Source organism: Schistocerca nitens, chromosome 8 (assembly GCF_023898315.1).
Source record: "Schistocerca nitens isolate TAMUIC-IGC-003100 chromosome 8, iqSchNite1.1, whole genome shotgun sequence".
NCBI classification, from domain to species: Eukaryota; Metazoa; Arthropoda; class Insecta; order Orthoptera; family Acrididae; genus Schistocerca; species Schistocerca nitens.
Window position 1 is genome coordinate 70834439 of NC_064621.1, and position 27489 is coordinate 70861927.

Below are 27489 nucleotides of genomic sequence, written 5' to 3' on the forward strand. Positions count from 1 at the left end.
AGAATAAGACGCAGTTGGGTGCCAGGCCGTTCCAGAGAGAGTCCAGACAATTGTCCTGATATATATAAAATGTGACCGAAGTTGAAAGACGCCATTAATACGCATCGATGAGCCAAAACATGTTGACCACCTGTTTAATAGCGTTTTGGTCCACTTTTCAAACACAGTGTAGCAGCGATTCTGCTTGTTACAGATTCTACAAGTTCTTGATAGGTTTCCAGAAGTATGTGGCACCTGATGTCTACGCACAGGTCACTAAATTCCTGAAAATTACGGGACGGTGGTTTATGAGCTCGCAGCTGGCGCCCGATATACACTCATGCTCATAAATTAAGAATAATTGCAGAATGTGGTGCCACAAAACTGGCGCTAATATCATAGGCACATAGGCAACACACACGACACAGCTCTGTAAGTCCACATTATTGGTGTTAAATTGAGAAAACCGTCTCGAAACACATGTGCGCATGTACCCCGACATCAATATGGGATATGATCACCATGCACACGTACAGAGGCCACACAACGGGTCGAACATCAGGTGGTCGAGCAGCTGCTGGGGCATAGCCTCCGATTCTTGCACCAGTGCCTGTCGGAGCTCCTAACGTGTCCTAGGGGTTTGAAGACGTGCAGCGATATGTCGACCATCCAAGACGTGATCGATGAGATTTAGGACTGGAGAACAGGCAGGCCACTCCATTCGCCTGATATCTGCTGTTTCAAGGTACTCCTCCACGATGGCAGCTCGGTGGGACTGTGAGTTATCGTACATCAGGAGGAAGGTGGCACTCACTGCACCCCAGAAAAGGTGGACATACTGGTGCAAATTGATGTCCCGATACACCTGACCTGCAGGGGTGTTCGTGCACCAATCATAATCCCACCCCACACCATCAAAACCACGACCTCCATACAGGACCCTTTCAAGGAGATTGAGGGGCTGATTCAAAAATGGTTTAAATGGTTTTCAGCACTATGGGACTTAACTTCTGAGGTCATCAGTCCCCTAGAACTAGTTATACCTAACTAACCTAAGGACATCACACACATCCATGCCCGAGGCAGGATTTGAACCTGCGACCGTAGTGGTCGCGTGGTTCCAGACTGTAGCGCCTAGAACCGCTCGGCCACTCCAGCCGGCGAGGGTCTGGTACCTGCTACCTGGTTCACGCCAGATGAAAACCCTGCGAGAATCACTGTTCAGACTATTCCTGGACTCGTCCGTGAACATAACCTGGGACCGCTGTTCCAATGACCAGGTACTGTGTTCTTGACACCAGGCTTTACGGGCTCTCCTGTGCAGTGGAATGCACCTTGTAGGTCTCTGGGCGAATAAACCTTTTCTGTTCAGTCGCCTGTAGACTGTATGTCTGGAGACAACTGTTCCAGCGGTAAGGTCCCGAGCAAAGCTACCTGTAGTACTCCGTGGCCGTCTGCGGGCACTGATGGTGAGATATCGGTCTTCTTGTGGTGTTGTACACTGTGGACGTCCCGTGCTGTAGCGCCTGGACGTGTTTCCTGTCTGCTTGAATCGTTACCATAATCTTGAGATCACACTTTTTTTGTGGCACATGGAGGGCCCGTGTTACGACCTGCTGTGTTTGACCAGCCTCCAGTCGCCCTAGCATTCTACCCCTCATAACGTCATCATTATGTGTTCTTTGAGCCACTTTCAACACACAGTCACCATTAGCACGTCTGAAAACGTCTGCACACTTACTCGCTGCACCGTACTCTGACATGTACCAACACACCTCTGCGTATGTGGACAGATGCCAGCTCCACCGTGCGACGACCGCAGGTCAAATGCACCACATGGTCATACCCCGAGGTGATTTAAGCCAACAAACCGCTCACCAGAGCGTTGTTTCACCATGTATCAGCATTATCCTTAATTTATGATCATGAGTGTATATTCCAACAGGCACAGATCGGGGGCGTTTTCTGGATAAGACAGCAATGTGAATTCACTACAATGCCCCCCAAACCACTGTAGCACGATTCTGATCTTTCAGCACTGACAGTTATCCTGCTGGACTACGTCATTGCGTAGGGGGAGACTTCCAGCATGAAGCGATGCAGGTGGTCCGCAATAATGTGGACGTAGTTCACTGCTGCCATGATGCCTCCGATTGTAACCACATATCCCACTGACGCCCAACTCAGTCTACACTGTAACATAATTAAGCCATCACCGGCCTGCATCTTTGGCGCTGTGCACGTTTCGTGGAGCTATAAGCCAGGATAATGGCGTGTAAGGATCCAACCATCGGCTGGTATAGCAACAAATGCGATTCACTCCGCTGGCGGCACGTTTCTATTGATCCACAGTGAAAACTCAGTGATGTTCTGCCCGCTGCAGTCGTAACTGACGATGTAGTTGGGTCACCACAGGAACACAGAGGTCGTGAGATGTGGAGTACCATGTTCAACAATGACCTTTGAACGGTGTCGCCTGAAACAGTTGTGCCTGTACTAGCATAGTACTCTGTCGTCGTATATACCAAAGATCCCTGCCTATCCTGGACTACGACCTCGATGTTTTGTGATGAGATGTGGACGTCCTGTACCATATGGCCTACGTGTTATTACACCATCCTTCAACCACTTTCTGCTCACGACCTGCTTTACCGCTTAAGAGATTCTCGTTTCCAGCCGCAGCGTCACAACTAAGTGCCCTTTTTCAGAACCCCTTATATTAGCGGATTCCCGCTTCTGAGGCCTTGATCTTTGCCTCTCTTCCGCTTGCATTCTTTCCTTACTGCGTCACGTGCCCACGATTCCTCCAAGAGGCATTCAGTCACGCGGTACGCAATGATCATAAAGTGTAACTGATAGCTGCCTGGTCTCCCTTCTGCTATTACAGTTAATCTTCGGGGTGCCTGTAATCTGCTGCCTGTGACTACGGTGCAAACCTCCGTGCACATCGCAACGGACTACCCTCTGCGAACAATCACATAATCTGTGGACGAGCATCGACAACGTCTTCTTCCCCTTCCAGCCAGGGTGCTAGACGAGCTGTTTGAAATCCGCCCCTCTACAGACGTCGGTTCTTTCCAGCCAGATCTCTTCGAACTGAGGACGGGCCAGAGGAAATCATACACCATGGAAAAATTTTTTCATACCCCAGTTCCCAGAACTTCTGAAGACAGACAGACGTTGCTGTGCATATTGTATCACAGACACTATCCCTTTCACTGTTCCGAGATGTCACTAAACCCGCGCAAAGATATAAACAACCATGCATGAGCAGCTCCTATTAGACGGAAGGGGTCCGACAGCCGAGCAGTTCCAGACATTCCACCAGGAAGGATGTACAGCGGCTCATCATGTAGTTCAACCATGCCTAGACGGTCAATACCTCTATTCGATCGCGTCCGCATTGTTACTTGTACCAGGAAGAGCTCTCCAACAAGGGAAGTGTCCAGCCGTCTCAGAGTGAACCAAAGCGATGTTGTTCGGACACGAAGAAGATACAGAGAGACAGGAACTGTCGATGACATGCTTCTCTCAGGTCGCCAAGGGCTATTGCTGCAGTGGATTACTGGAACCTACGGATTATGGCTCGGAAGAACCCTGACAGCAACGCCACAGTATTGAATAATGCTTTTCGTGGAGCCACAGGACGTCGTGTTACGACTCAAACTGTGCGATGAGGCTGCATGATGCGCAGCTTCACTCCCGACGTCCATGGCGAAGTCCGTCTTTGCAACCTCGACACCATGCAGAGCGGTACAGATGGGCCAAACAACGTGCCGAATGGACCGCTCAGGATTGGCATCACGTTGTCTTCACCGATCAGTATCGCATACGCCTTCAACCACACAATCGCCGGAGACGTGTTTGGAGGCAACCCGGTCAGGCTGAACGCCTTAAACACACTGTCCAGCGAGTGCAGCAAGGTGGAGGTTCCCTGCTGTTTTGGGGTGGTATTACGTGGGGCCGACGTACGCCACTGGTGGTCATGGAAGGCGCCGGAACGGCTGTACGATACATGAGTACCATCCTCCGACCGATAGTGCAACCATATCGGCAGCATGTTGGCGAGGCTTTCGTCTTCATGGACGACAATTCGTGCCCCCATCATGCACACCTTGTGAATAACTTCCTTCAGGATAACGACGTCGTTCGACTAGAATAGCCAGCATGTTCTCCTGGAATAGATTGAAAACGGCTGTTTATGGACGACGTGATCCACCAACCACTCTGAGAGATCTACGCCGAATCGTCGTTGAGGAATAGGACAATCTGGACTAACAGTGCCTTGATCAACTTTTGGATAGTATGCCACGACGAATACAGGCATGCATCAATGAAAGAGGACGTGCTACTGGGTATCAGAGGAACCGTTGTGTACAGCAGTCTGGGACACCTCCTCTGAAAGTCTCGCTGTATGGTGATACACCATGCAATGTGTGGTTTTCATGAACAATAAAAAAGGCGGAAATGATGTTTATGTTGATCTGTATTCAAGTTTCCTTACAGATTCCGGAACTCTCGGAACAGAGGTGATGCAAAACTTGTTTTGATGTGTGTAATTCGGAGTAGCAGGGGATTTCCAATTCTCGGTTTAACTTACAGTCAATCCCTCGGTCGGGACCGGAGTATTTCTCTGCCTTTTCACTAAGATGTAACGTCTCTGGACGAATTGGACATTCGCTTCCGAGGTACGGACGGAGAACTCGAAGCCGTCCAGATTACCTGTTTTCAGTTCATTAAGTTACAAATATACTTGAGTTTAGAACCTTGGTTGCAATATATAGTTGTTGTAGCATCATACGATAAATGAATAAATAAAGCTATGGCAAAAGTTTACGTAATTTCAGGTGGAATGTACTGCTGAATGTGGAATTTCTTTGTATTAATGCAGAAGTATAGAGAGTAACTGTTGGTAGTTCTATAGGTGAATCGATCTCTTGAACAACACAGTCTCTAGTTAAACCCAAACATCTTCAGTATATTTACGTAAGTGCTTTGAGCTGCCAAGTGCTTCCTTTTCGGATGGCGCTTTGACTGCTGTTTTCAGGAAGTTATCTGCTATGTTTTCCTAAAAACTTGCGTTCATTCTGTCATCTATCAAACGACAAGTTGCGGGTAAACATATTGTGATTGAACCTTATCTCACATATCTGGTCCTTTTTATGCAACAAATTCCAACTGCATCAAGAGCTACAAGCGTTTCTCTGTCTCGTTCTCGATGATGCCGCGACACTGCTCGAATCCAGAGTCATAGCTGCGAGCGGTGTAAGAAAAGAGTTATACGACAAAAAAAAAAAAAAAAAAGTCACTGATTAGCCACGACGCGTTTATCAGCGGGCCCTGATTCGTTAATGATACTGCTACAGCTATGAAACTTTCTTACCGAATCTCGGCAGCCTCGTTTTGATTGACGGTCACATTTAAAATTACCACAAACACTCGCACATCGGCTAGGAATCAAGAAAAGTTTCCTTATTAGATGGTCAGTCAGGGTCTAATGCAGTGGTTCCAAATGTGAAGGCCCCCGCCCCGGTAGTGAGAGATTTATGGGGGGTAAGAGGCGCTAACAGCTCAGAAGAGACATGCGGTCAGAGAAGCCAAACGTTTTATATTTTATTACTACCAAGAACACGTTTGTCAATTGATGTCCGTGCACTTCCTGGTGAAATGCAAGAGGATGCAATGGAATTGAAATGTAATTCTAGTGTTAGAGAATAGTTTCAAAAAATGGCGTTGGAAGAATTTTAGGGTAGTTTCCTTCCAATTTATCCAGGATTGGTAAAAGGAGCCTTGAAAGTTCTCGCAGAGTTCTCATCGATGTACCTAAGTGAGAACTGGAAAAACACTACGGAAGATGTCTGAACGTGGAATCTGACCATAGATGAGCTTTAACTACTTTGAAACAAAGCGTTTAAGACCTGTTGAAAGACAAACAATTTAAATCGTCCCACTGATGAAATTGTCTTGTAACTTTGATCACATAAAAAAAATGGTTAGGTGTGAAAATAGTTGTTCAGGTGAAAACAACAGTTTTAAGTATTTAAGTAAAACATAAAAGCATTTATTTTTTGGCTCCTAAGTCCTTTGAAACGATATAGTTTTGTATTGGTCTACATTTGATAACCTTTTACGTAAGTGAGGATTTCAGATTATTGTGAAATAAAGTTTCTCTCAAGAAGAAAAATAATAAACAAATAAACATGGGGAGCATGCGATATTCTGGGATTACAAAGTGGGGCATCAGAGTAGGCTGTGAACTAGTACAGTAACACGTTAAGACTTGGTGGCGTTAAGCGGATGATCTTCACAATATGACGCTTGTTTTTTACCATGGCACCTACATTGATTTCCACATTGTTTGACTGCTTGTTACACTACTTTTTAACAAAAGCCACGTTGGAAATTCACTAGTGACTAAGTTATGATGACACTCCTGTACCACAGGACATACAGTATGGATTCTCTGACATTTGCCAGCCGGAGTGGCCGAGCGATTCTAGGCGCTACAGTCTGGAGCCGCGCGACCGCTACGGTCGCAGGTTCGAATCCTGCCTCGGGCATGGATATGTGTGATGTCCTTAGGTTAGTTCGGTTTAAGTAGTTCTAAGTCTAGGGGACTGATGACCTCAGAAATAAAGTCCCATAGTGCTCAGAGCCATTTGAACCATTTTTTCACCGACATTTAAATTTCTTAGAACATACTGACGAAAAAGAAACGTCTTAGAAACAACGTAAATAAGGTAAATAAGGTAAATAAGCAGCAGTAAACTGCCTACACAGCCAATTCTAAAGACTCGTCCACGTGTGCTGCCTTTTACTGCCATTGGATTTCTCAGCCAGTCTCGTGGAGCATCCAGGGCAAGTCCTACCTCTGCCAGACCACAGCCAAGACTGAGGCCCTCCCCAGCGGCTTTAGCGAGCTGCGGTCCGCCACACGTGATTCTGACAATATTGAGCATATTCGGCCCAACTGTCAATCGTGTGATTATCGACAACATGTTTCGGGACACCATTATCCCTTTTTCAAGTGTTATAATCAAGGAATCCAGTTGTATGATGGCTTCACATCAGTTACGCACGATTCTGAACTGTGCCGCTCGACATTCGCCAGACACCCCACCACAAGTCAGGGCACCTCCATTTGTTATTATAAATCATGGCTCTCCCTTTAATAAAAGTCTTTTTACTTTGAAATTTCGATTCACTTCACGTCGCTCACTGTGCTAATAATTCGTAACGGATCCATATGATATGTTATTTTGCACCATAGTCTCTTGCCGCGGTCTACCCGTTAGTTCGAAATCTTCCTCCTCTTGAGGGTGAGGAAGGTGTAAGGGCAGATTAATAGCCATACTACACTCCTGGAAATGGAAAAAAGAACACATTGACACCGGTGTGTCAGACCCACCATACTTGCTCCGGACACTGCGAGAGGGCTGTACAAGCAATGATCACACGCACGGCGCAGCGGACACACCAGGAACCGCGGTGTTGGCCGTCGAATGGCGCTAGCTGCGCAGCATTTGTGCACCGCCGCCGTCAGTGTCAGCCAGTTTGCCGTGGCATACGGAGCTCCATCGCAGTCTTTAACACTGGTAGCATGCCGCGACAGCGTGGACGTGAACCGTATGTGCAGTTGACGGACTTTGAGCGAGGGCGTATAGTGGGCATGCGGGAGGCCGGGTGGACGTACCGCCGAATTGCTCAACACGTGGGGCGTGAAGTCTCCACAGTACATCGATGTTGTTGCCAGTGGTCGGCGGAAGGTGCACGTGCCCGTCGACCTGGGACCGGACCGCAGCGACGCACGGATGCACGCCGTAGGATCCTACGCAGTGCCGTAGGGGACCGCACCGCCACTTCCCAGCAAATTAGGGACACTGTTGCTCCTGGGGTATCGGCGAGGACCATTCGCAACCGTCTCCATGAAGCTGGGCTACGGTCCCGCACACCGTTAGGCCGTCTTCCGCTCACGCCCCAACATCGTGCAGCCCGCCTCCAGTGGTGTCGCGACAGGCGTGAATGGAGGGACGAATGGAGACGTGTCGTCTTCAGCGATGAGAGTCGCTTCTGCCTTGGTGCCAATGATGGTCGTATGCGTGTTTGGCGCCGTGCAGGTGAGCGCCACAATCAGGACTGCATACGACCGAGGCACGCAGGGCCAACACCCGGCATCATGGTGTGGGGAGCGATCTCCTACACTGGCCGTACACCACTGGTGATCGTCGAGGGGACACTGAATAGTGCACGGTACATCCAAACCGTCATCGAACCCATCGTTCTACCATTCCTAGACCGGCAAGGGAACTTGCTGTTCCAACAGGACAAGGACGTCCGCATGTATCCCGTGCCACCCAACGTGCTCTAGAAGGTGTAAGTCAACTACCCTGGCCAGCAAGATCTCCGGATCTGTCCCCCATTGAGCATGTTTGGGACTGGATGAAGCGTCGTCTCACGCGGTCTGCACGTCCAGCACGAACGCTGGTCCAACTGAGGCGCCAGGTGGAAATGGCATGGCAAGTCGTTCCACAGGACTACATCCAGCATCTCTACGATCGTCTGCATGGGAGAATAGCAGCCTGCATTGCTGCGAAAGGTGGATATACACTGTACTAGTGCCGACATTGTGCATGCTCTGTTGCCTGTGTCTATGTGCCTGTGGTTCTGTCAGTGTGATCATGTGATGTATCTGACCCCAGGAATGTGTCAATAAAGTTTCCCCTTCCTGGGACAATGAATTCACGGTCTTATTTCAATTTCCAGGAGTGTATAATGCTTTTTCTGGCGGGACAGACAGACCCCCCCCCCCCCCCCCACGGGCACCGCCTGCTGCCACGGCCGTCCCTGAAAAGAACCACGATTTTATTACAGATACCTTGTAAGATGCCAAGAACTATGCCCCTTACATGAAGTCGTTAAAGATCACTCAGCTCACGATGAGCGAACAGTAGGACTCAACAAAAATGACTAACAAGGCACAATGCATCTTGTAGAGGGTATAGTATGGACGTATTGGAATAATTAATGTCGGGTGATGGTTTTAAAGTAATTCACATGACATGAAAAACTTTGTGGGAACGCGTCGATTTACTGGAGGCTAGTTTATCTCAGGGAAGTATACAGAGTGACTGTGGCCGGCTGGTGGGGGAGCGGTGAAGGGAAGCGACAATAGGCAGCTTAGGGCGGCTCAAGCTCTGAGAAAGCGGTAACGGGGCACGGCCTCCAGCTGCCTTAAGATGAGTGACAGTGAGTCGGTGCTTGACCCCATGCTTGTGTACCGGGAAGCAGACGGAGAACTTGTACGCCTGTTGATAAATGTCCGTCGTCCCGTTTACAGTGAAACATGCGAGAAAGCCGCGCAAAGCTATGGTGGAGCGGACAACAGAGGTCAAAATATGGGTGTTCGTGACTATAGCAACTTCACGCTGAATTCACGGTCCGCAGAGCCTGAAGTAAATCAGGTGAAGAGCGACAGAATGAAATACGCCGGCCTCCGATGGGAATGTAGGACCGAGGAATCTGAAATACTCTCCTGGGAGTCAGAATTCCGGAAAAATTGGTGTTTGTGCAGACGCTAACCTTGATGGGTGGCCTGGGAGGAGCTAAATAGCAGAAATTGAGAGGAAGGGAAATTTTGTGGGAATTTGTTCACTTCCCAGAGCAGGCATTGGTCGGCGCTGGGAAGCGACGCATAATTAACGCGACTTGCGCTGCAATTGGCGTAAGTGATTTTGCTGGAGGGGAAACCGAGGTGAAGAGCGGACTGTGAGAAGTCTCCTTAGAGGTCTTCCGTTCCCAGCTTGCCTAGAGTGCGGACGTGGCGTTCTTTACTCAGCTTGCCTGAGAAAGAGTGAGCATCTCTGCAGTTTAGGACTTAGCATATGGAACGATTGAGCTTGGAGATAGCAAGTTTTGGTTCAGCTATGTACTGAGCAAGATAGCTAGGAGTGAATAGACGAGCGCAGCCTTGCACCACCACGAGGTCGGCCGACGTCCACACAACGACGCCGCTCCGCCACGCTGTATTCGGTGATATTGCGCCCGCTCTGGCCACTGATTAATCTGTTGGATCACGTCGGCAAAGTTTCCACGAGGGTTTCATGGGCCGTGTATTGTAGAATTCTTCTCACACTTCGCATTACGCCTGCGTCAGTCGATAACAATTACTTTTGAGTTATCGTGCTTTACTCCACGCAAACGAAATTTATTACCACTGCCTGATAGGAGAGTCTTGTAATGTGATGATTGAAGGTCGGGAGTTAAAATAAATTTGTGCTAATCGACTGCATCTGTTTTCAATCAAGTATTTGAAATCCCAAGTCACTTTCTTAATTTTATGTTCAACATTTGCATCTGGTGTTCAATAGCTGAATATAACATCAATATGCACCCATTTTTAATTAAAAGTGGTCAATTCTGAATAAATTAATATCAACACTGCCACCACAGTTCAATCAGGAGTCACATGGCCATACTACTTTTTTGCGTTATCCGATATTGCGGCATATTTGCACGCTCTGTTGATCTGTTAGTCAATTAGTTGGGGTGAACACACGCCAAAACCAGCTAAGTGACGGGTGGGGTGTTACAACCTTACAAATTTATACATCCTCTGTCTACGTCTAGCGTCCTCGGGTGTATGAGAAATGTGACTACTGACAGTTGCCAGTACGACCAAGAAACGGGAAGCTGAAGACGATCCACCACGATGCAGACGCCGCTCACGACCGTGTTCGCAAAGACTCGACATGACGCGAGATGTAAGTGGCAGCCAACCTGTCATTGTGGAGATGAGAGCTAGCCGCGTCCCTGCCCCTTCTTTCCCCTGGCTGCCGCATCGCCTCGTAATGCAGCACGATCGGCGATCGGCGATGCCCGGCCGCGGGACGTGAAAGCAATCCGGCAGCGCCAAGTAGCGAGCCGTGGCGGCGGTCACGACCCGCGGATCACGTAGCGCCCGCCGCCGCCCCCGCCGCCGCCCCCGCCTGCGCCGAATTACAGCCGGCGAGTTATCGGTTTGTTTGGCCTGCTGAGCTGCGCGCCCAAATTACACCGCCACCTCCTTCCGGCCACCGGCGCCGGAGAAGGGCCTTCCCTGCCGGCGGAGCGCAATCGAGTACGTGGCGCTCCAGCTCGCGGAAGCGTATTCACTGCCGAATGCTGACTACGGAAATTCCGTCACATACCAAGACATCGTGCTTTTAGAGAAGAAAGGAGCCCATTGGTTTCTCTCATACAGTTTGTGTCGAGTGTATTCCCAATCGACATAAGGATGAGACGCCATGCTACTGGCTTGAGTGGAGAAGACGTGATAGGATCAGGGAAATAAGAGGGAAGACATCCGACACAAACATCAACTAAACACTTGGCGGTTAAATGTATGGCTACGGGCCTGGGAGCAAAATGATAAAGGCCGTACGGTGTACAACTTTTCCCCCGCGAGAATCAGGGAACGGTTACGAATGAATCACGCCAATCCTGGCCATTGCAGGGTTCATTTCCTGATTTGTCAAAGCCCATGTCAAATGGTTCAAATGGTTCTGAGCACTGAGCGACTTAACTTCTGAGGTCTACCCCATTTTAAGCTAACTTAAATCTACTGAGCTCAGATATATATACTAAGGAACGAGGCAATGCAACAGCACAAAACAGTTAACACAAACAGCAATGATAAAAAATTCAAATGGCAAAGCAAGCTACAGTAAATCTAAATTACCAAGCAATACAACATTACAACTAATATGAGCCAAAGTGCAGCAACAAGAAAAATAAATCAGTAGTAAAACTAGCTTAACAGAGTAATACAAAGTGAAATTTAGTAGCACTATGCCTGGCAAACAGCAGCCGCAAATGTAAAACTTATATCTAAACATGACAAAGCTCAAGCAGAAAAATATTACAGTAAAAATGGCCATGTCTAATACCTATGTTACATCTTAACACTAGAGTGATGCATCACAATTTATTCTACAAAAGAAATTACCAAGTACTTGAAAACAAAATTATGTATGCAGTTACTGTTATTAATCCTTTCTTATTGTTCTTTCCATTCCAAGTGCTCCTTTTTCGAAGAATCTGGATCATAAAATAATTGTATAATAGATCTGTTGACAGAAAGTGTTCACATTAGCAAATGTATTTTATTTTATTTTATAAAACCAATGCTGCAACACAGCTGGAAACTAGATATTAAACTAAATGAGCAAATATGTACAAAGGAAGGCATGAAACATCATTCAATAGCCATATGGCATTTCATAAGGTAGTAAAAAAATCTCTCAACTAGAAAGACAGTAGTCATAATCAGGTTTATAGATATAAAATATTTCTCGTCATTTCATTAGGCATTTCAGTAAATATCATAAATTAAGAGCTCCACAGTGTTATCATATGTTTTCAAGTTTGAGCGTGTCGTATTTGCGATGCTTTCTACAAAGGAATGTCAATAGCAAGAATAATGGCCCCCCTTTTTTTTCTCGACCTAATGGCTTTCTTTCGTCAGACGACTATCACTCAGCTGGGCGCCCAAAACGCATTACGTCAAGGTCACTTACCTTTCTTACTGAAATATTTACGACAGCAGTTTCTGCTACAGTGGCAGTCTCATATAAAAAAATTCCACAGGTGGAGAATTTGCGTTACAAATGTGTAGAAACAAAATCCTATTGATATAACAGTATCCAAAAAATTTTCGGCGGCATTGTAATACATTCAGGCATTTACATACATTTCATAACTCTTAAAGTACGATTCTTGGTTTCCAACAACCTTTTTCACAAACCAGAGTCCCTAACCACTACTCATTATTCCTTACCTTTTTACACATATACATATTCGTCGACACTTCTTCAATATTTCATCATAAGAAATACGTAGCATAATCAAATAACTCATATAGCATCAGCTTATTGATCATAAACATACCTCAACAGTATAATACATATTGTCATCGTAATAATAACATCATAACACCTCAGTCAAATCTCAAAATCGTCGTAGCTTCCTCCAATAATATCAAAACCTAAAGAAAATTCTCTGCTCATTTCAATAGTGTCATCTACCTCAAACGTACTTCAAAAATCGTGATCCCATTCCAAATATATCATTCAAAGCTCTCATAATATCACACTGGTTCCGAAAAAATATGAACAGTTCACACAGTACAGACAAAATACAGTTTCATAGGTGTGAAGTTATCCAACTGTGTAATTGTGTAAACATGTGTCACTGATGTAGTAAAATAAATATTTGTCTCTCTCAGTTAAATGATCAGATAGCTGTTTAATTCTGTGTTAGAGAAATATGGTACCGATGTGTAAAGTTGTATAAGCAAATACCATATTAGCTAGGGCTCCTTGTGCTTGCCACACACATGGTACACGAGTAAGCGTGTACCCCGCTGAGGATTAATTTAATTATACCCTCAGGTGTTACAGATTACAGCAATGGAATTAAATGTATCACGGAAAACCTTTGTATCATTGTACTTCAAATATCTTTAAAAATAAATGTTTTAAGTACAAAATTAATCACTCAAATACGTGTACTGTAGCGCTAAACTGTGCGTCTTGTTGTAAGATAATCTCTGTGGAAATGTGGTAGTTATCATCCTCCAAAAACTAAGTTCTGCAGAAGTCAATGTACTTACCTCATGATAAACAAAAGTTAAATGCTTTGCGTATAGATATCTCAGTTATTATGCTTATTGGCGTGATGGAGAAAGTACTGTACAGTAACGTATTGTTGTGCCACGAAAAAGGCTGTCTCATTGTTGCTATACCACAAAAGTTGCTACTAAAACATGTTTTACTTTCCAGAATAATGCAGAAAAACTGTGCAGATATAAAACAGAAACACTGCAAAAGCAACATTGTAAATTGTCACTCATTAGTAGCGTCGTGATAAAACCGTGTAGTTGTCACATAAACTAACCACTGTGTCGTCTGGTATCTCACAGAAAGTACTTTAAATCCAGAATGTATTTTCAAGTAAACCAAAATGATGCATTAAAATCTCATTAGCAGTATATGTTCTAAGTATGTGAGCCTTATAGTCGTTACGTAATCGTGCAACTAACAAGCAAGAATGTACACACACAATAACACTGTGTCGTCTGTTCACTATAACAATGCATTCATAATTTCTGTTGAAATATGGTCTCTTGGTTCTTGACTGGATATTTAACTTCAAACATTGTTGCATATTAACAGTTTCTTAAGTCTGACAAAGCATACTAGAAATGTGAAGTGAAAAGTTTTATGGCAAAGACAAAGTTAAAAAGCAGATTATCTTTCAATAAACGGTTTTACATGTGAAATGTGGTGTAAACCTTTACTCTTACTACTATGCAGAGCTCCAGCTTCAACAGAATCATCGTGTGGTATATGTCGGTAAAGAATACTGGAATTTTTCTCAAGGTTAGCATCTATGTTATTTTTCTCTGAGCCAGCTGGCGCACGCGGCTGCATGCTGTGCGAGTCATTGTCTATCTCTTTCTTGGCGCGCGTCGTTATTAGGATTAGAAGACCTAACTTCTACAAATTCATCTTGTCGAGAGTGCCTTGCTCTGTTTGAATCCCGCCAGTTCTGATGCAATTCAGGTCTGTCGTTATGATTACATCGTCTGTCGTCATGTCGGTAGTTCCTGTAGTTTCTTTCTTGTCGGTTAAGTGGTGGTGAATTTCTCCCTGAATTATCACTGCACGGTGGACCGTTGCGTCTGAAGTTATTCTGTCTCCCGTGATAATAATAGTTCTGGTTGCCATATTGTCTGTTTCTCTGATTGTCTCTGTGATAGTCATTACCGCGGAGAGGTGATCTTTCCCTGTAATTATTACTACTCTGCCAACGGTTGTCATACGGGTGGTGTCTGTTTTGGTCACGATTTGTGTTGTGAGAATAGCCTTGTCGTGTCCAGTTATTATTTCTTTCATCGCGGAATTGCGACGGATGTGCCCTGTAATTGTTGTGTTCCTGTTTTCGCGTTCCCCGATTGTCAGTGTCAATTTCTAATTCTTGTAAGAGTCCTTGAAAAGCTTCGATGTCGTCTTTCCAACGTCCTGCCAATATAATGTGTCGTAAATGTTCAGGTAATTTGATTAAGCAAATGCGAATGAGTTCTGAGGGGCTGTATGGGTTTGACAGGTACTGATTCTTGTGCAACATGTCTTCAAAATATTTCACAAGACTGGAAAATTGGCATTGTTCGAAATGTTTCATCATTATGATGCTATGTTTTACTCGGTCTTGTGTAGCTTGAGACCCATATGCTGAGAGGAAGGCATGGTAAAATTCTCCTTCACTGTGACAATCGTGAATGACCGATCGCATTCTTACAGCTGGTTCATTCTCTACGTAGCCACACATAAATTCTAATCTGTGCTGTAATGACCAGTTGGGAGGAAAACAATGAGAGAATTGATGAAGCCATGCTCGTGGATGAATGTCGTTGGCAGAATTCCTATACGTTTTGAATTTACGTGTAGTAATGAACAGCTTATAGTCAAAATCATCGTGTCGGAGAGTCGCATATCGGTCATTGTTAGGTCGTGTCGGCGGTTCCATCTCAAAATTCTGTGCACATTGCCAATTTCTTTCATAACTTCCGAAATGCCCTGTGTTATTATTTTGCGGCTTTTCCGTATTTCTAAGTCCCTCTTCCCGTGTTGGAACGCGAGTGTCCTCTGAAATTTGTAATTTTTGTATTACTTGTGCCAACTGATCTTGTACTTCCCGGATTTCTCTTTTGTACTGTATATTGATTTGATTTTGATTGAATTTCCTAATTTGTTCGCACTCTTCTGTGTCATTAAAGACTACCGGTTTTGTGTCATTCAGATTATCATCTACCTTCGTAGATAAATTAGTGAACTGATCCGAAAGTTCGGCTACTTTCTCCGATAGTGTACTTATTTCCTCAGTGTGTTTTTCTGAACCAAGTTTCAGAGTATCTACTGTGTCCTTTAAGTTTTCCTGAGTTTTTGCAAGTTGCGTAACCGAATCGGTAGATGCAACTGAGTCAAATTTAGCTTGCAAGGTCTCATGATTTTCACGAACAATAGTTTGCAGTTCTTTTAGGGCTGCTTCGTGATTCTGTAATGCATTTTCATGCCGCGAAGAAATAGGTTGAAAATGCTCACAAATTTGTGTTTTTACGTCATTACAGACTTTTTGAGATTTCGATTCAATGTTATGTAATTCAGTAGTTAAATCTTCACGTGTTTGTTCAAGAGTTTGTTCCAATGAGTATAACTTTTGAAGCTGTTGCTGTGTTTGTCTCTGATTTTGTTCCATCGTGTCTAAATGGTTCAAATGGCTCTGAGCACTATGTGACTCAACTCTTGTGGTCATTAGTCCCCTAGAACTTAGAACTACTTAAACCTAACTAACCTAAGGACATCACACACATCCATGCCCGAGGCAGGATTCGAACCTGCGACCGTAGCAGTCGCACGGTTCCGGACTGCGCGCCTAGAACCGCGAGACCACCGCGGCCGGCTCCATCGTGTCTAACTTTTGAAGATTTTGTCCCATTTGTTTCTGATTTTGTTCGAGCGTTGTGTCTAACTTTTGAAGATTTTGTTCCATAGTGTCTAACTTTTGTAGCCTTTGTCCCATTTGTTGCATTAACTGTAATAACAGTGCACTGGTGTCTGAAACATGCTCCTCAGTGCTTTTCGGCAGTGAAGCTGCACCGGCAACATTCACATTTTGACAAGCAGAAAAAGTGTCTTGACTTATTTGAGAAAACAGTGAGGACCCAAAACCTGAGTCTACAGTAGTTGCAATATTGTGTTCTGTCATTTCGGATTCCTGAGGCGAGCTGTTGCCGACCGATCGATCGATAATGATTCCCTGTTCACTACTTGTTTCACTGTCTACACCATTATTTGCCGCCCGCTCCATTTCCCTATGCACTATTACCAAATTACTACTTTGAATGTCTGTTACTTCATTACACAGTGGTGCTGATAAGCTACGCTCGTCGTCACTATTATTTCTCTGTTTACTTTGGAGCCTAGTGTTACGTTTTTCACACGCCATTATTGTCACAATATTTCACACTATAACACAGAAAAGCACAATTTGAAGAGCAAAAATAAGAGAACACATTAACATAGCACTGAAAATAATATCTAGTTAATTGCAAGCGCAGCTGCGAAATACTTGGTGCAAATGTACATGCATGCCACAACTGTTTTACTGTACAACAATGAAAGACTGCAACTACAAAGGAGATTCTCTCTACAATTACGCGCTAGCAATGAACAATAGCTACACTAATTACACAAACTACAAGAAAATATCAGAAGATTGCAGTGAGGTATCCTCGGCTAAGGGTCGACATATGAAACGTCCCCTTTGAAGAATTTATACACGAGACTGGGCTTAAACTGACACACAATATTTTTTTAGCACAACGCAATCTGACTTTCAGAAATCCCTACAAAAGAATGGCCCTGACTAACATTAACCTATACCTTTCACAAATCACTTACCTCACAAAAATCTTCGTTACTCGAACTACTGCAATACAGCGAGCGCCACTACTGCCAGCTAAATAAAAGATTCAAACTACTGAAGGCACTAACTACTGATAGGCATAGTTAGCAAATGAAAGATTTTAATAGAGAACAAACAATGTATTTACCTTAATAGTCATAATATATATAGCAGTTCACGACAAATTTCAAAACTCCGCCATTTCTCTCCCCACATCCACCACTGCTGGCGGCTCACCTCCAACTGCCAACGCTACGCGCTGTTCACAGCCAACTGCCCAACACTACAATGGCAGACAACAATGCAAACTAGCCACAGACTGCACACAGCACAGCCAGTGATTTTCATACAGAGCGCTACGTGGCGTTACCAATATAAAAACCTAAACAGCCTACTTACACTAGTACCCCAAATGCAGCATGAAAATAAAAGAAGAAATTAGTTATTCAGTTACTGGTATGTACTGCCGACGTTGACGCGCACCTGTCGTTGGAGTCAATAACAAATGTCTGAGACCCTGTTAAACATAGCGTAAGTAGCTCACAAATTCGACTTGCGGATTTCGTCAATGTATTGTGATGAATTTGACAGCTGCAGTCGATAACAGAACTGTGGCCCCGATGTTCATGTGTGCTGTGAAGTTTTGTAACTATTTACGATATAAATAATGTTAAGAAATATTTCTTGATAGCTGAATATTTATTTGGTAAACTACTGATGACAAATGAGATGGTTCTCCCTTACAACGGCAAGGAAATAAACGCGTGGTAAGCACTCACAAGAAGGAGGGCCAGGATGGTGGATGATAGGACACGTGTTAAGACTGCCGGGAATTATTTCGTGGTGCTAGAAGAAGCTGTAGATGATAAAAAGTGTGGGGGAAGACACAGATTGGAACATACCCAGCAAATAATTGAAGACGTAGGGCGCAACTGCTACTGTGAGGTGAACAGGCTGGAACAGGAGAGGAAGTCGCGGCGCTCGCATGGAACCACTCAGAGGGCAGATCGCTGATAGGAAAGGAAGATGGAACGACAACAGGACGACGTGCTCTCATTTTCCGCACGAATTACCTGTCACCATGTATGGAAACAAATACAACCAGACGAAGTCAATAAGGATAACAAACAACTTAAAGAAACTGGTGACGGTAAACGTTAACCCTCGTGCCAGCCAACATCGTAAATATTTCGAACAGGCCACCTGGTGTTCGTCAACAAGTTGAAAGTGATAGAGATAACGCAAATACGGACCAGCTGAGGAAAACGCATCTGAGTCGCAAGCACGCGAAATAACAGACGGGAAGCAGAAACAGGCCGTCTGTGTGATCTCCCTACCACATTCACCTGTACACCGAGGTTGCATCAGCACACATAGTGGTAAAATTTAGCAAAAACGAACATGATTACAACACACAAATGCAAGAAGTGAAAGTTAATATGCGACACAGCAGGACTTAAAATGACCAGACAGGGTGTAAAATCAGTCAGTTCAGTAATCTCGCAAGGATACACATTTATTACCCTGAACACAGAGTAACACATGAATTAAAAACAGCTGCAATTGAGCAATTCATATATGAGACTGTAGCAGATGTCATCCTCTTACAGGAGGTGACACAAACAGACGAGAATGGACTTTTTTCCGAACAATCGTGAACTTCGCGCTCGACGAAAACACAGGCACGGCCATCTTTTAGCGTGAAGGTATTCCAGTCACAGATATTAGGGAATTAGCAACCGGGAGAGGGATCACCCTTATAAACAGATTTAACAGACAGTTACAGAAAGGTGGGACGTGCCAACTTTTGTAAAGATGAAAAAACAGCTTAATATTCATCCAGGAGGCGATTCCAAACCTGCACTTCATGCGAAAGAGCAGCGGCCGAATTTTAATTGCTGTAAAGAGTTACACGAGCTTATGATGAACTTGCCGTTGAACGATGCATAAGAATTAAAATACCCCATACTTGTGTGATAAACTTTCCTGACATGACAGCGGCCGGCCGAATTGATAGAATGTACATGAATGAGAACGTCCGTCAATGAGTGCTTACCACAAATTTCACCCCCGCTCCGTTCTCAGATCGTTGTGCGTTATCTGTGGCGTTAACCATATACAAACAGCCCACTATAACAGGGACCAATACATATTAAATTTTTCCAATCTGGGTGCCGAAGACCGACTTGACGCCGTCAGAAAAACAAAATCATTACGAAAAACCCAACCTTATAAACGATCACATGTAACAGATAGGAAGAATTTAAGCGAAACTCATACCACCAAAAGGAAACAGTCTGAAGATCAAATCAAGAGAAAGATCCATAGTAGAAGCAGAATTAGCGCCCGTGTATCACCTCATCAGACATCATACGAACCGCAGCGGATAGCCTAAAATACAAATAAGGCGACACACCCTCACTTGCACCCTTTCTTACATGAATACACTGCTCAGAACGGTACAATGGAACAACTGAGCCAAGGGAGACCATTAAAAACAATGATATCAGATATCGATAAGAACTAAGAGGCAAGTCCAGAAAATAAGATTTGCTGATCACAAAGTACTAACTGGATGAGGCAATCGTTCTCTGACATACTAAAAGCTCAGATCTGTGAGCTTAGGTAGAAGGGAAGACAAAACATAAAATCGTAAAACACATGCCACATTCAACTCATAATCACCTAAAATTGAGGGAATGTCTGTCGGTAAACTAGCTTGTACCCTCTCGTCTTACAATGAAGCGAACAGTAATTAGCACACCATACGGATCACAAATACGTGGTTCCTCACATCTGAGAAGAAAGCCATGAGTCAGGGGGCTGTGCTCTATTCGGAGGCGCGTTAGACAGACTTCATCAATTCTATCTGGCCGAAAAGAGTTGCGCCGTAGCCTCACAGTCCCTTTTATTGATCGAAACTTATTTTCCGACACGCCCAGCCACTCTTCCTCCGAAAGACGCATGATTGACCTTCGAAGCAATGACGGCGCGGCGCGCAGAGGGATAGGGCGGTCGGTTACGTTGGGCAGGGAACGTGCCTCCTCGGCTGCGGTGTCGGCTACCTCATTCCCACGGACATCCACGTGTCCCACTACCCAGCAGAACGATAGCTCCCTTCTTTGTATTTGCAAGAGCAAGATGGCGTCGTGGATCTTCTGGACAGTTCTATCTGCCAGGTACATAGACCGGATTGTTTGCGGTGCACTAAGCGAGTCAGAATAGACGAGGAATTTCGATATACGCTCACGTTGCACCTGGTCCACAGCTTTAAGAATCCCTGAAAGAGCAAGTGAACTCATCAGGCAGACGGAACCTGAAGACGGAGGCAGGAAAAATGCAGAACAAACGGCAGCATCCCCCTGTTTGGACCCACCTGTACAAACTGCGTTAAAGTCCTCGTACTCAGTTAAAATGGTACTAAATTTATTCTTAAAAGAGTAGTCTGGAGTGAACAATTTTCTGCACTGTGTGAAATCTAAAATTATTCTATGTTTCAGTAACAACTAGGGCGGAGCTTTGCACCAACCCTTCCTCTGTACCTTTGTCGGAAACTCTCCTAGATACAATAAATGCTGCTTTGCCGTCTACCGGATCGTGGGCGAATACGAGAGTCGTCCTAAGGATTCGCAGATATTAACAGCCGCAGGAGTAGCCTGCGAAGTCGGAAAGAACTGGAGTATGAGCGCCTGTTTAGCCACAGGGAACCGCTGTTGAGCAGCTAATGGTGGCTCCCCTGCCGCTACACACAAGTTCAGTATAGGGCTCGTCCTACAGGCTCCTGGGTCAGTCTGATGCCCGTGTGGCATACGCAGTCCAGCACTTTAAATATGGTTGTCGTTCCGAACCATAGACCGTATATCTACATCTATATCTAAATCTACATGGTGCCTGGCACATGGTTCATCGAACCATCTTCACTATAAATCTCTATTACTCCAGACTCGAACAGCGCGCGGAAAAAAAACGAACACCTACATCTTTCTGTGCGAGTTCTAATTTCCCTTATTTTATTACGATGATCGTTGCTCCCTACGTAGGTCGTCCTCAACAAAATATTTTCGAATTCGGAGGAGAAAGTTGGTAATTGAAATTTCGTCTGAGGATTCCGCCGCAACAAGAAACGCCTTTGTTTTAATGGCCGGCCGCGGTGGTCTCGCGGTTCTAGGCGCGCAGTCCGGAACCGCGCGACTGCTACGGTCGCAGGTTCGAACCCTGCCTCGGGCATGGATGTGTGTGATGTCCTTAGGTTAGTTAGGTTTAAGTAGTTCTAAGTTCTAGGGGACTGATGACCACGGCTGTTAAGTCCCATAGTGCTCAGAGCCATTTGAGCCATTTGTTTTAATGATATTCGCCCATGATATTCACGCTCTTATTTTGAGCTCCTTGAAAAGTGGCGGCCAAGGAAATTTGCTATCGAACAAGGGACCTAACAACCACACCGTCCCCTTAAAATGTAAAACGGTATCCCACAGCCTTAGTTCCGCAGTGCAAACGGAGGAAGATCACGTTGACTATGAATACAAACTCTTTTCTCTGGGAGAAATTAAAACCTATCCGAGCAGACCGTTCTTCTACTCTCTGATGTGACAAATGTTTCTGACGAGAGGAAGAAGTGGGACTAGATGTGGAACAATAAGCAGAAAAATCACTCACAAACAATGAGCATTGCACAAAACTCCTCAGTGCAGACGATATGCCATGTATCGCAACTGTGAACAAAGTTTCGCTTAAAACGCTCCACTGTGGGACACAATGAACTTGCGAAAATCTGTTGTAGAGAGTATTCCTGACTATACGGAAAATAACGTTCACCAAGAAAGGACCGCAGAAAAATGGGGAGGCGGCCACGAAACTCTCAGTCATGTAGTTGACAAAGAATATTGTTTCTCTACGTAGTGTCATATGCCTTTTCAGTGTCAAAAATTATGCATATTAAATGCTGTTTTCGTAGGAATTCTTCCTGTATAGCCGCTTCCAATAGAGTTATCAAGAGTAGAACGAGTCTGCTAAACCGACACTAGGAGCGACTGAAATCAGCGTCCAGACCAGTCGACAGTTGGTCATTCGTTCTAGGGTCTTCCCTACACAGCTGGCAACAGTGACACTGCGAAAGCTGCTTGGGGGTGTGCGGTCCTTCCCTGGTTTAAGAGTGGGGATCATTATGGATTCTCTCCAAGAAACAGGATATTCCCCATCTCTCAATATCTTATTAAAAAAAGCAAGTAAGATTTCTTTAGGTTCAGGGTTAAGGTGCCGTAACATACCATATCAAGTCTTGGCCGGGGGGAGAGGGGGGGAGGGGGTGGTCTTGCTAGCTGTGGTTAATGTTGTGTCCAGAGGCGAAAGCAAGACGTCTCTTCTCCTGAGTTTCGAGATAGGTTTGAAAACCTGGAACCAGACTCGTGGACGATGTTACACCGTAAAAATACCGCGTCATCGTGTTAGTGATATCTGCGGGCGTTACTTTCAGGACTGCATTGTCCTGTATGGCAGCTAATGGACATGACATCCATTTCTCAGATATTTTCCTTACAAATTACCATACCACAGTGTAGGAAGTTGATCGATTAATGGATTCCAGAAACTCGTGCTCTGTTTCACTGTCCGTCGGGCTTTTTCTCTCGCTAACCGAAAGGCTCGAAGGTTCTGCGCTGTTGGAACACGCTTGAACCTGCGCGGCGCAGCCTGCCTATCCCGTATAGCGCAACGACACTGGTCGTTCGACCAAGGAACAGGTCGGCTTGTGCGATGGCCTGACGACTTATCTATAGATGCGACAGCGATCGGTAACGTGATACACCCAGTCATGGCCGCACTCTCTGTGGTCCACGCAGCTGCTACGGTCGCAGGTTCGAATCCTGCCTCGGGCATGGTTGTTTGTGATGTCCTTTGGTTAGTTAGGTTTAAGTAGTTCTAAGTCCCATAGTGCTTAGAGCCATCTGAACCATTTGCTCCTGTGCTCAAGCGCAGCCAGCTGGCTATAGCATCCAGTTCACCTTGCATAGCATCCATTTGAGTGTTTTCCCTCAGGCTTCGTTCTTTTTAAAAGGTGCACTGTAATAGGAAAGTGGTCACTGGAGTGGAGGTCGTCTGCCACCTCGCATTCTGCGAGAGCATAAGAGCAAACTCTCAAATGAATGGCGGAGAATGTCTCTGTCGTTGAGCAAAAATGTGTCATTGCGCCCATATTCAGGAGACACGTGGTGGCAGATCGTAATACACGTTCAACCACTCGGCGCCTTGGGCAAGTGGAGAGAGTATTGTGGGCATCAAAATCCACTAAGAGCGCAAAATAGTTCTCAATTATAGGCCTATTGGCAAGAACCTAGTACAGGCGAAGCTGCAAGGAGTCTAGAGTGCTTCTCCTCTACGGGAAGAGGGAGCAAAGATAACAGGCGAAATGTATAATATCGGTAAACAAGTAGGTAATCGGACACACTACAATGATATTACCTAAGGAGCAAAGTGATTCTATAAACGGCACCGCTCAGAAATACCAGTTCGATTTTTCCCTGACTGATAAATCAACGGACGCCCTACAGCCCGGAGCAGCGTATATTACCGACAATGGGGCGCAAGCTGGCGGCTGATGACGGCTGCTACTCGTGGCCGGCCGCTGCAGCGAGATCGGTCGGCCTTGGAAAGCGGGTGGCCGGGCAAGTGAAACTGCGAGTGAAATTATTCGAACCGACTCCCCCAATTCCCTACCATCCCGCGCCCAGAGAGCGACCGCTCCACTTGTGCAAGAACTCGGCCAATCCCGCCAAAAACAAAGCTTTCGCCAATTATGGCTTTACAACAAATTCGTCTGGACTCCCGCTACAGTAGCCCATCAGCCTAGACGCCAATACTATTTACTATTAAAAACAGTCTTGATCACGATTTAGTTATCAAGGTGACCGGTTTCGACCACTACTGTGGTCTTCAGACCATTGAGTAGGAACCTCTTTCTGTTGGAGAATCACTACTCCAACAGAAAGAGGGTCCTACTCAATGGTCTGAAGATGACCACAGTAGTGGTCGAAACCGGTCACCTTGATAAATAAATCGTAATCAAGACTGTTTTTAATAGTAAATATTTATAAAACATTGATCACTGCCACTCCCATAATGTATTCAAAAGTAGCCAATACTATTCCTTTCCACCAATTCCCGAGGGTGACTGCAAAAGAGGAAAGGCCGCTGGACCTGATGGGACACCAGTTCGATTTTACACAGAGTACGCGAAGGAACTTGCCCCCATTCTTGCAGCGGTGTATCTCCTGTCTCTAGAAGAGCGTAGCGTTCCAAAGGATTGGAAAAGGGCACAGGTCATCCCCGTTTTCAAGAAGGGACGTCGAACAGATGTGCAGAACTATAGACCTATATCTCTAACGTCGATCAGTTGTAGAATTTTGGAACACGTATTATGTTCGAGTATAATGACTTTTCTGGAGACTAGAAATCTACTCTGTAGGAATCATCATGGGTTTCGAAAAAGACGACCGTGTGAAACGCAGCTCGCGCTACTCGTCCACGAGACTCAGAGGGCCATACACACGGGTTCACAGGTAGATGCCGTGTTTCTTGACTTCCACAAGGCGTTCGATACAGTTCCCCACAGTCGTTTAATGAACAAAGTAAGAGCATATGGACTATCAGACAAATTGTGTGATTGGATTGAAGAGTTCCTAGATAACAGAACGCAGCATGTCATTCTCAATGGAGAGAAGTCTTCCGAAGTAAGAGTGATTTCAGGTGTGCCGCAGGGGAGTGTCATAGGACCGTTGCTATTCACAATATATATAAATGACCTTGCGGATAACAAGTTCACTGAGGCTTTTTGCGGATGATGCTGTAGTATATCGAGAGGTTGTAACAATGGAAAATTGTACGGAAATGCAGGAGGATCTGCAACGAATTGACGCATGGTGCAGGGAATGCAATTGAATCTTAATGAAGACAAGTGTAATGTGCTGCGAATGCATATAAAGAAAGATCCTTTATCATTTAGCTACAATATAGCAGGTCAGCAACTGGAAGCAATTCCATAAATTATCTGGGAGTAGGCGTTAGGAGTGATTTAAAATGGAATGATCATATAAAGTTGATCGTCGGTAAAGCAGATTCATTGGAAGAATCCTAATGAAATGCAACCCGAAAACAAAGGAAGTAGGTTACAGTACACTTGTTCGCCCACTGCTTGAATACTGCTCAGCAGTGTGGGATCCGTACAAGATAGGGTTGATAGAAGAGATAGAGAAGATCCAACGGAGAGCAGCGCGCTTCGTTACAGGATCATTTAGTAATCGCGAAGGCGTTACGGAGATGATAGATAAGCTCCAGTGGAAGACTCTGCAGGAGAGACGCTCAGTAGCTCGGTTCGGGCTTTTGTTGAAGTTTCGAGAACATACCTTCACCGAGGAGTCAAGCAGTATATTGCTCCCACCTACGTATATCTCGCGAAGAGACCATGAGGATAAAATCAGAGAGATTGGAGCCCATACAGAGGCATACCGACAATCCTTCTTTCCACGAACAATACGGGACTGGAATAGAAGGGAGAACCGATAAAGGTACTCAAGATACCCTCCGCCACACGCCGTCAGGTGGCTTGCGGAGTATGGATGTAGATGTAGATGTAGATGTAGATGTCGAGCACCCAATCATAGCCTCCGCCCGGACTTTGCGCGGGAAGCTTACTGGTGATGGGCGCTAAGGGAATTTCATAACTGGGGTGCTATGCGTGGCGCCGTTCTGTCGGCTATGCCGTAGAGCTTACCGACTATTTGTCCAAAACGTCACAAGCAATATCAAAGCTGTTGCGCCGAGCTGGCGCGTTCCTGCCCAAAACATGAGGCTTTAGCGAGATAACTGCCCACAGCCATTGTATAAGTAGCGAGTGACCGCCGCTCTGGCCCCTGAGACACGTTATCAAAAGAGAGAGCCGTCAGCCAGTGGTCAGAACTCTGTCCGGATTTCCTAGTCGCAAGGTGTCATCCCACCTCCTGCTATTGTGAACGATTGGCCGCCTCACATGCCAAAAGTTCCCGCTCGTTTCCTATGTGAAATGAACGGAATTACGGCATACATGCGTCTTACTCCCGATGATGCACATGCTGGTACACAGCATCCGATTACCAACTTTGCATTAGACTGTAATGGTAGCGAAATGACATTAATTTGCATGTATGAGAATGAAGATTTCAGAAAAACGAGGTAGAGAGGTTTTATGTCCGTTAATAAGTATATGAAGAGGTCAGAGAGCGTGCCATCTTGCAAGCAGTGGGAGCTGTTAATCCTCGTAGACTGTATAGTTTTCAGTCACGTCAGAGGCTTAGGTGAAAACACATTTCCTTTTCTAAAAACCACTACAAGGTATTTTTCCTATTTCGCTTGTTTTTCCCGTCCATTCTGTCACTGTATTCCAAAATCCGAAATGTAAAAATACATACACTCTTTCTACGATTTCATTGTTGATTTCTACTATTTCCTTTCGGGTATATATGCTATAAATTATCCAGCTGTAACTGATATTCAGGCCTACTTTGAAACTTTCTGGACTTAGTTCATCCTCTGTTTAGGCAAACAGCACTGTCTCATCAGCAACATCGAGTATTTCCGATTACCAGAGTGTATTCGTTCTTCATTCTCGCACACTAAAAACCTGAAAACTTCCTCCAGTACTCGTGATAACAGTTATGTGATATGCAGTCTCCTTTTCTGATTCCTCTTTCGATTCAGAGTTCCCAGTATTATGATGAATTCAAATGGAAGCTCTAATATTTACACAAATATTCTTCAGCTTAGTAACATAGATTGAATCCGTGCCTTATTAATTTACCGCTGGAGATTTTCTCGAATCTAATAAAAATTTTTGCTTAACTCCAAGCCACCCATATAATATATCACACTTGTTCTTTAGTTCTATAATTTGGTTCAATACGTACAAGTGTTCCATTGCTGTAATTCCTATCGGAAATCAACCTGCTTGCTTGTATGATTAAAAATCTAAAAAATTTTCTA